The 11131-nt window shown below is 46.3% G+C and overlaps 1 long non-coding RNA gene across 1 annotated transcript in view; it reads left to right on the top strand.

Moving 5' to 3' along the window:
- LOC140484487 (uncharacterized) overlaps positions 1-10417 on the top strand; it is a 28396-nt gene extending 17979 nt beyond the window's left edge. The window contains exon 4 of the long non-coding RNA XR_011962185.1: positions 10300-10417. This is a non-coding gene — a long non-coding RNA (uncharacterized lncRNA). The remainder of the gene's footprint in view (positions 1-10299) is intronic.
- Positions 10418-11131: the final 714 nt, after the last annotated feature.

Consider the following 11131-nt stretch of genomic DNA (forward strand, 5'->3'; position numbering starts at 1 on the left):
AAAGTGCTGGAAATCCTCAGCAGGTCGGGCAGCATCCGAAATGGTGACAGATGCAGGAAACATTGCAGCCTTGAAGAAGTGTTTAGATGATCACTCCAGGTACTACAATATCGGTTACACACTGAGTGCCAGAACATGGGACTAGAATTAATAGGTGCTTGATGACCAGCATGAATACGATGGGGCTGGAAAGTTGACGTTTCGGATCAGGACTATTCATCAGGGCTGACAAAGGGTTCCGACCGAAAACATCAACCTTCCTGCTCCTGTGATGCAGCCTGACCTGCTGCACTTCACCAGATCCACATTGTATGGACTCTGACTTCCAGCATCTGCAGCCCATAACTATCTCCACATCCCAGGACTCAGGCTGGTGACCCTCCTTTACTCTCTCAATAACCAGGGTAGCCTTCCTTGGGAAAGGGGAACAAAGGTATACACAGTACTCCAGGTGTGGTCTCACTAAGGCCCTTCCAGAAAGGGATCCCTGCTACTATACGCAAATCCTCTCACTAGGAAGGTCACCCATCATTTACATTCTCCACTGCTTCCCACTCCTGCCTGCTTCCGAAAAAGAGGGAATCGCAGAGAAACATGGAATCAAATGAGGTCAGAGTCTCTTTTATAAAACTGTTGAACACAATGCCCCCATCTTCAACAAACTGGCCATCAAGCGCACCTGCCTGGTGTGATAATCTAACCACTTCTTCAAGGCTGCAATGTTTCCTGCATCTGTCAGCGTTTCAGATGTTGCCCGACCTGCTGAGGATTTCCAGCACTTTCTGTTTTCTCTGTTGTGCAGTCCTGAAAGGGGGGATTTGCAGTTGAGAAATTCAAATTGAACTTCATGTTCAGATCTGATAGTTACTTGATCCGTGCCGATCTGAATATCATTGGCCTTTTCATCTGGAAGGCAAGGTGTACATTCTGTCGGTGGGCGAATATTTCAAATGTCAGTGTGACTGGTAAAAATGTACTGAGACAGTGAAGTCCATGTCAGCGTGGGGACTGTGGAGAGAGATTTCATTGGTTTTTGAAAGTCTAAAAAATCATGGCACATTTCCCAGGAACAGTTAAGCCACTGGATTTGTATGAGCGCAATTAACCATGAAACCAGAAGACAAAAGGATTCCTGCATCATGGAAGAAGCTATGAAAATGGGATTGTTGCAATGGAATGAATTATCGATCATGGATTGTAATCCATTGGCGTTGTCCCGTCAGTTCCAGTGCCGTGGGGAAACACTGGAAATGTGATGAGTGCAGTGTAGGTTTCAGTTATTAAACTGGAAAAGGTGCTGAAGAAATTTACAAGGATGATGCCAGGGCTCAGGGGTCTGAGTTACAGGGAGAGGTTGGACAAGTGAGGGTTTTTTTTGTTTAGAGCAGAGGAAACCGAGGGGGAATATTTTATAGAAGTCTATAAGGTCATGAGCGGCGTGGGTCAGGTGAATGCACTCAGTCTTTTTCCCAGGGAACCAAGGACTGGAGGGCATCAGTTTAAGGTTAGAGGAAAAAGAATAAAAGGGAAGTTGAGGGGCAACTGTTTAACACAGAGGGTGGTACGTATATGGAATGAGCTGCCAGTGGAAGTGGTTGAGGCGGGTACACTAACAATATGTAAAAGGCATTTGGACCAATGCATGGATCGCAAAGTTTCAGAGGAAGATGAGCCAAGTGCAGGGAAATGGGGTCAGCGTGGATGGACATTCTGATCGGCATGGGCCATTTTGGGCCAAAGGGTCTGTCTCTGCTGTAGGATGCTATAACTAAGTGCATTTGCTATTTCTCCCACGAACTCTGTTGGTATCCTGGGGTGTATTCCATCAGGGGAAGGAGACTTGTGTGCCTTTAACTCCATTACCTTGCCCAGCTCTAACTCTTTCACGATAATGGTTATTATCTGGGTCCTCACCTTCCTCAGTCTCCTTATCAATTACTGGCATGTTCTTCGTATCCTCCACTGTGAAGACTGACTGCTGTGTACTCATCTTCCTGAACCCTGCTGGATAGGAATAACTAGGCACAGAACTCTGAGAGGTCTTCTTTGAGTATTTATTGATGAGACATGACAGTTACCTGGGTATTTTACATGCATAACGCCTGTAGGTAGCATCAGGTCCGATGTACGACTGCCATTCTTCTACCTTTGTGATTTGTGACTGTGCATAGAGACTGTCTCTCAGGATTATCTCCGTGGCAACAACAGTTTAAAAAGTCCAGTGCAGTTCAACTCGGTGGTTAAACCACACACCCCTCCCCCACGCCCCTGTGGCACCCTCAAGTACCTGACAGGCACTTCAGTTTCAGTGGGGCTGTCTGTCCGGATTCTGATATGGAGGAGCCGGGGTTGGGGTGGGGTGGACAAAGTTAAAAACCACACAACGCCAGGTTATAGTCCAACAGGTTTATTTGGAAGTATAAGCTTTTGGAGTGTGCTGTGATTTTTAACTTGATCAGGATTATCTCTCTGGTAACTGTTAAATGCTTCAACATTTGGAGAGGCCATATGTTCCCCAAACAATAGGTTTCCCTCGAGCAGTGTAAACTGCTGTTCTGGCCCTGGGCATTGCTACTCATCACTATTTATACCCAATCCCGTCAAGCTTTCAGTTGACCTTTGAAGTTGTTCTAATCTCCTAATTTCTCCTTGGTCTTTGCCAATTTGTATGCCTTCTATTTCAATTTGATAGACTCCCTTATTTCCTTAGACACCCATGGCAGCTTACTCCTTTTCCTCCAGTCCTTCCTTTTCACTGATATATAAACTTTGGCTGAGCACTTCGAAAAATTGCTTTGATATTCCTCCACTGTCTGTCAACTGTCCCACCGTAAAGTCTTTGCTCCCAGTCTACATTAACAACTCCTGCCTCATCCTATTATAGTCTTCTTTGTTTAAGCACAGTATCTTGGGACTGGATTTAATCTCCCCGCTTTCCATCTGTGTTCTAAATTCAACCAGATTTATCACGTGTCTTTTGTCAGATTATGAGGTGAGGCGATGTTTCCTGGTTGTTTTGGTTTTCATTATCGGTAACCTTGGCTTTGGAAAAAATTACAGAATAGATGTTCACAACAGAGTATTCTGGACAGTGTGAATGTACCACAGTCTATAACCATAAATCACTGTTACCCCTCAGTTTAAAATTGTAAAATCATTATCTTCTACACACTTCCTCACTATCTCAGTTTTGAATGCTATTCCACTTGACTATCCTGCATTTTCCGAAAATCTCCTTTGGTGAAGGTGGTGAGTTTTGGATTCCGCTTTCCAGTTATTACCGTAAGAAGATAAGCCCTGGGCACAGGAGAGGCAATGCAGCCCTTTGAACCAGCTCAACCGTTTAATACCATGATGATTGAGCTCAGCTCGGTCTCAGCTGGATTTTCCCGCCTGCTCTCTCTCACCCTTCATCTCATTGCAAATTAAAAATCTGTATCTGTCCATTAAATTTGCTCATTGTCTTGGCATCCACTGTGTTTTGATTAGGGAATTCCACAGATTCACAACACATCGAGATAGGTATATTCTTCTTCATGAGAATAAAAGAGAATCCCTGCAGTGCAGAAGCAGGGTATTCATCCATCGAGTCCACACCAATCCTATAATTCAGACTCACCCATTCCCAGTATTTCCCATGGTTAATGGCTACACCTGCACATGCATGGACACTGTGGTTTAGCATGGCGAATCCACCTAACCTGCACATCTTTGGACTTTGGGAAGAAACTGGAATACCGAACAAAACCATGCAGCCACTGGGAGAACGTGTAAACTCCACATAGTCACCTAAGGCTTGAATCAAACCAGGGTCTCTGAAGATGTGAGGCACAGGTGCTAACCACTGAGTCACCTCTGCCTAAAACTGCTTCCCCTTATTGACCCCTCCACCCCGCAATTGACTGAATCTATATTCCTTACGTCAGAAATTGGGTTGTCTAACCAGATGTCTCAGTAAAACCCAGTGACAAGCCATATGTCCTGTCTGTCTGAATGGGGATCCTGTACAAAACACCCTTCCACCCCACACGTTTCATTTACTTTCTAGAGACAGGGCTCCAGTGACTACGTGGGGACTGCAACTCCCATTATTCCTGAGGCAGGAACCACAGGTGTGTGGGGAATCCCGGCACTGTATATGTACAGAATGTGGGCGGGTTTTGGAGCACATGTTTTGGGGTAATTAGGGGAAAGTATTTCACACTGTGATTGGCTAGAGGAGGAACGTATCTGCTTGTCGTATTGATCAGTTGGGGGGTCAAAGTGTCACGACACTCTCGTGGGACCACTCTCCATCCCCAATTCATTGTAATACTGGGAATAAACTAATGGGAAACAAGGAAGAATCTGACCCATTCTCCCAGACTGAAGGTTCCTCTTCTGTCCAGGATCTGCCACCTCACTTTCTGTTTCCTTTTGTTTCATTCTGCTGTTACATTATTGACTTGCAGCAACTGAAGGGAAAGCAAGTGAACCCAGAAAGGGCACAGAGTCTAACCAGGGACGGGAAGTGGTGACATGGATCTGTTTATCAGTAACTCCATGAGAATGAGGAGGGTGTACATTAGGGTGCAGCAGAGTCAGAACGGTGGGAGAGTGTAAGTGGGCTGGAGGGTTACAGCTTTGGGGGAAGAAAGGGGAAAAAGATATTCCAGAGAAACTAGAATAGTCTGTTCTGAATTTCTAATCTGTACATATTCCTTTATACAGCGTGCTAGATGGTGAAAATCTGCAGACTGAAATCTCAACATCATGTGCAGATCGTGATAAAGTTAACCAGCATTTGAAGAACCAAAGATGGAGAATCACTCGGCCAAAATCCTGTAACACTCTCCCTCCCAGCATTGTCGGTCTCTCTGCGCCAAATGGACGGCGAATGGTTGAAGACAGCAGCTCACGGCCATCTTCTCAATGGTACCTAGTGATGGGGTGTAAATGCTGGCTGAGCCAGTGATGCCCATATCCTGGAAATGGGTTCTATCTTTATTTGCTGAAACCCAGTTGATCTTACTGCAGGATAATGAGGGATGCTGCGTGTGTCCTCCAGGAAGTGCACCATCACATTACCCCTGCCTACACCCACACAATAACACAGCAACATCACTGGTACAAAAGGCAGTGAAGCCCAAGGAGGACTGAAATATAGTTCTTCAAGGTAAAGTCATGAAAGGGGATTGGAACACAGCAGGAACAGGAGACTGAGCTGGATGGTCAGCTGTTTCCCATTGAATGGTGGAGCCAGATTCAAAGGCCGAATGGCCTTCTCCTGCTGCGATCTCCCAGGTATGTATATAGCCATGGAGCCCGGGTAGGAAGAAGTAGTCAGGGCAGGGATTCTGCAGGAGATTGCACTTCCAACTCAGTTTTCAGTGAGGGATGGTTTGATGGATTTTATTTAACATTTGCCTTTAACGCAAGCTTTGTGAATTTGTTTTTTTTTAAATAAGTTTATTCCACAATAAATAAAACGTATAGAATCAAAACTATCTGCATATAAGTTTTTAAAATTTCAAATGCTCTTTAAACAAAATCCTGTCTACTCCCGGACCCCATCACTCTTCAGTGACTCAAACTCCAGGGAAATTTTCCTTCCCTCTCTGAACCTTTGGTTTGATTTAACTACTTTCAGTTCTCGTTCTGTGAGCTGTGAAGCATTTTTCTCCCATTTCTCTTACCCAGAAGTGTTATCTCACACAGCTGAGCAACCTTCCCACCATCAACATCATTATTCCATTATTTTGCTTTTTGTTAACATTCCAGCAGTAGCACATCAGTGTCATCAATTGAATATTTACAAACAAAGCCCATTATGGGCAAAGCAAACCATTAAAAGTGGCAGAGTGGGAAGGGACTTAATCAAAGTAGAGTTGGGGGTGAAGGGGTGGCGGTGGAGATAAAACACTGTATCTCCTCTGGTGCCCACCTCTATCTAATGGCGTAGAGAGCATTGATACACACCACATGCTCCTCCTCCAAGGAAACCCTGAGAATATTCTTTACCCTCAATCATAGAATATAATCCCTACAGTGCGGAAGGAGAGCATTGGTCCATCAAATCTCACCAACCATCCCTGTAACACTGCATTTCCCATGGCTGATCCACTTAGTCTGCAAATTCTGAACACTGTGGACAATTTTTGACGACCGATCCACCTAACCTGCATATCTGTGAATTGTGGGAGAAATCAGCGCACGTGGAGGGGACCCATACTATTATGGGGAGAATGTGGATACCACACATAGGCCGTTGACCAAGGCTGGACTCCAACCTTTTACCTGGTGCTGTGAGACAGCAGTACTATGATCACAATTTAAATCAATACAGATGAACCCTGCTCCTTGTCACATTGCTGTTTGTGGTGACCTTCTGCCCAGAGAGGCATCCTGAGGTTCACAAAGTGGCAATATAAATTCAGTCAACTCCAGCCCAGTTAATGTGGTTAACAACAACATCAATACTCCAGCAGTGTCATCATGTCCCAGGTCCACTCCTCACTCTGATGGACAGTAACTGCAGAATCAGAGTCCTGCAGTGATGTGTGAACTCTCCACCACACGGAGCAGGGGGATGACCACTTCCCTGTGTGCACTTACTGGGCTCTCAGTCGTGTTGAGTCTCAGCAAATCCCTTGTCACACAGAGAGGGAAACAGCTCCTACCCAATGTGAACCCGCTAGTGTCTCAGGGAGTCAGGATGAATCACTGAATCCCCTCTCACACCCTGACCATCTGAATGGCCTCTCCCCTGTGTGGGCTCACTGGGGTCTCAGGGAGTCAGGATGAATCACTGAATCCCCTCTCACACCCTGACCATCTGAATGCCCTCTCCCCCTGTGTGGGCTCACTGGGGTCTCAGGGAGTCAGGATGAATCACTGAATCCCCTCTCACACCCTGACCATCTGAATGGCCTCCCCCTGTGTGGGCTCACTGGGGTCTCAGCAGGTGGTGCATTTGAGTGAATCTCTCCCCACATTGGGAGCAAGTGAATGGTCTTTCCCCAGAGTGAGCTCACTGGTGTTTCAGCAGATCAGGGGACTGAGTGAATCCTTTCCCACACATGGAGCAGGTGAAGGATCTAAATCCATTGTGCCCTCTCTGGTGCCTCAGCAGATTGTAAGATCGAGTAAATCCCTTCCCATACGTGAGGCAGGTGAACAGCCTGTCCCCAGTCTGACTGTGTCAGTGAGTGTCCCACTGGGAGGGGTAAGTTTATTTCTTCACATTTAAACAGCTTCGCCCTGGTCCCGTTACATTGGTGTCTTCCCAGATCACATGACCGGTTAAATATTCAACCAGCTGCCTAACATGGGAATGATTTCTCTGAGCTAGGAATGCTGCTTTCCCCTTTTATATTACTGAGAAGGATCAGGACCTGCAGAATTGGACGACCCTGCAGTTGATGTGATGTTAAAGCTGAGTTTTCCATCTGTGAACTCTCTCTCTGTGAAACAAATGTTTTCCTATCATTATGACAACTGCCAACACCAGCTCTCCCTTCAGCTGTCCTGAATGTCTAAATTTGGACTAATGCACCTCAGTAATGTGCTTTTCTCTCACTTGATTCTGAAAATAAATTGGAGCCATTTTGAATAAATTTATACACTTTACCAGCAGAACTCATGCCTACTCTGTCATTTACGATTTGTAACCTCTGGGAAATTTGTTACCATCTTCGATGACTGTTATAATGCTCTGCCCACTTCTCTGGAGCCAGGATAAGTCAATTCTAACAATTACCAATAGATTGTATCTGAACAGAATGTCCCCACAACAGTAGGCACTCTGACACTCAATGCCCATCATTTAAGTTCTTTTTCTTAAAACCCCTCATGTCTGGCAATCTGGCAATACAATTGAAGATATTTTATACAGTAACCTTTCAGTCTCAATTGCCAGTTCCAGTCCTTGAAGCAGCCAGTAACACGCCATCGTGACTTGAATTCTAACAGCAGCATTGCCTTGGCGGAAGAGATTGAGGAGAAGGAATCTGTCTTCTCTGGGCTATCTAAACATGAAACACTTCAAATGAACAAAAATCTTAAAGAGATCAATATGGTAGACACAGCAAGGATGTGTGCCCTGGCTGGTGTGTCTGAAATGAAATCAGCACTAACTGGTATCTTTACCCAGCATCCCCTATCGCTCCATAAATGTTTAAGATTTATTTGCTGCTCTAATTCCACTCTCTTGATCACTCCCCTTTGTAACTTTTGTAATGTTGGCAGCCGTGCAAATTGATAACATTTGATTCAATCCATCCCAAAACCTCTCTGTATCTGTGTCTCACTTTTGTTCACTGAGACCCTCATTCAATCTGAACCTCTTTACAAACTCTGCCCTGATATTCCCTTAGAGGGCTCAGAATAAAATGTTCACAGAATTGTTAATTCTGAAAGGAGGCTGCTTAACTCATCAGCTCTCCAAAGGTAAGAGGGCTGAGAGGTAAATAAGAGGGGTGTGTGGGGTTGGTGGGATGGGAACTCGGAAGGCAATAGGTAGATGTAGATGGGAGGTAATGGGGAAAGGTTGGAGTGGATAATTGGGAAGGAAGATGGACAGGTGGGACAGTTCAAGAGGCCAGTGTCGAGTTGGAGGGTTGGATCTGAGATAAGGTGGGGGGAGGGGAGATGAGCAAACCTTGATGCCGTGTGGTTGAAGCGTCCCAAGGTGGAAGATAAGGTGTTATTCCTCCAGATGTCGGGTGGCAGGGATTTGGCGACGGAGGCAGCCCAGAACCTGCATGTCCTTGGTGGAGTGGGAGAGGGCGTTGAAGTGGTCGGCCACAGGGTGGTGGAGTTGTTTGGTGCATGTGTTCCAGAAATGTTCTCTGAATCAAGGTGGCGTCCTGACTCCCCAATGTAGAGGAGACCACATCGAGAGCAAAGGATAAAATAGGTGAGGTGTCTGGACGTGCAGGGAAATCTCTGCTGGTTGTGGGAGGATCCTTTGGTGCCGTGATTGACGTGAGGTGAAGGTGTGGGCACAGGTTTTACACCTCTTGAACTGGCTATCAAAGGTGCTGGGAGTCGAGGGTGGGTTGGTGGGGAGCATGGATCTAATGAGGGAGTCGCAAAGGAAATGGTCTTTGTGGAATGCTGAAAGGGGTGGGAAGGGAAATATATCTCTGATGATGCGGTCTGATTGTAGGTGGTGGAACTGGCAGAGGATGATGTGTTGTATCTGGATGGAAGGTGAGAACTGGGGGGTTCTATCCTTGTTGCGGTTGGAGGTGTGGGGTTCAAGAGTAGAGTTGCAGGAAGTGGAGGAGATACACTGGAGGGCATTGTTGACCACATGGGAGGGGAAATTGTGAATCCTTGAAAGAGGAGGCAATTTGGTATGTTCTGGAGGGTTCTGCCAGCTTGCATCAAGTTTCACTGGAACACTGCAGTAAGCTTGAGACAGAGATGTTGGCCAGGGAACAGGCTCGTGTGTTAAATGGCAGGCAACTGGAAGCTCAGGGTCTTTTTTGCAGCAGAACGTAGATCATCAGCCACCATTTCCACCACCGCCACTGAGATGCTGCCAGACACAGGTTCCTGTCCCCTCCATTAACAGCTATGCACCCTCCCAGCAAGATCATTATCCACTCCTTTGTCTTTCCAAATGTTCCTGTCTCTCTTTGCACTCCATCTCAACCTATTATTTACTCTTTATCCCCTATCTCCTGCAGTCCAAATATATGCAGGTTCGGTAAATTGGCCAAGCTACATTTCCCGTAGTGTTTTGGGATGCATAGTTTAGGTGCATTAGTCAGGGTAAATGTAGAGTAATAGGGTCGGGGAATGGGTTTGGGTGGGATAATCATCGGAGGGTGGGTGTGAGCTTGTTGGGCCGATGGCCCTGTTTCCGCACGGTCGCTGGGAAAATTTAGAATTCCTACAATCGGATCTAAGGAAGGGTCACATGTACCGGAATGACCCTTGGTGTGTGAAGGCGATGGAAACGGGAAAGGGGAAGTGGCAGCGGAAACCGAATGAAATGTATCAGTTTAGACTGGGAGGGGTTTAATTACACTCCGTACAGGTCGCTAGTCCTGAATTAGAAACTCCTGCTCCCACGTTTGCAGCAAATGGGAAAATGTCTGTGGCCCTCAGGCAATCATAGGTCCTGGGTTATGGCCACCATCTTTATTGGGGGCAAGGTACAGCGAGGCGCATGGACATGTCCTCTTCCTGGGTGGGGGGGGCGATTTAAAGAGGAGCATTTACACATCAGACATATACCAAGGAAATATTTGTCTTTAATATTCATCTTGCACTGACTGTGAGCTTTGTCTTGTGAAGTTTTTTTATCAGATATTAATTGAGAATAATTGAGACCGGGATCTCAAAAGCATGTTTCTACAGTCAGCGGAGTCATCAGGATCTGAATATCATTGGCATTTAACTGTGGAAGGAGAAAGGTTTGTCTGTTCTGTCTGTCGAAAAGTAGCTCATATTTTTAGGTAAAAACAATGTCCTGTGGCCCAACATTTCAACTCCCCCTCCCACTGAGCAAGGACACGGAGGTCCTTGGCCTCCTTCACCGCCGCTCCCTCACTTTCCGACGCCTGGAGGAAGAACGCCTCATCTTCCGCCTTTGAACGCCTTAAACCCCAGGGCATCAATGTAGACTTCACCAGTTTCCTCATTTCGCCTTCCCCCACCTCACCCCAGTTCCAAAATTCCAGCTCAGCACTGTCCCCATGACTTGTCCTACCTGCCTATCTTCCTTTCCACCTACCCACTCCACCCTCCTCTCTGACCCATCACCTTCAGCATCACCCCACTCACCTATTGTACTCTTTCCTATGTTCTCCCCACCCCACCCTCCTCTCATTTATCTCTCGACCCTGCAGGCACCCTGTCTCTATTCCTGATGAAGGGCTTTTGCCCGAAACGTCGGTTTTACTGCTCCTCGGATGTTGCCTGAACTGCTGTGCTTTTCCAGAACCACCCTATTCCAGACTCTCATATTTTTGTCAAACAAATAGCAGAAAGATGTACAAATTCATGGTTGGATCACCTTTGGGGTATGTGCTCTGTTCTGGGCCGTGCAGCCCGGGAAGGAGATATTGGTCTGAGAGGGAACATAGATTTATCCAAACTACACCTCGACTCTTTGCAGGAACTGTCATGTTTAGACCTT

The sequence above is a fragment of the Chiloscyllium punctatum genome, chromosome 13, assembly GCF_047496795.1.
Source record: "Chiloscyllium punctatum isolate Juve2018m chromosome 13, sChiPun1.3, whole genome shotgun sequence".
NCBI lineage: Eukaryota > Metazoa > Chordata > Chondrichthyes > Orectolobiformes > Hemiscylliidae > Chiloscyllium > Chiloscyllium punctatum.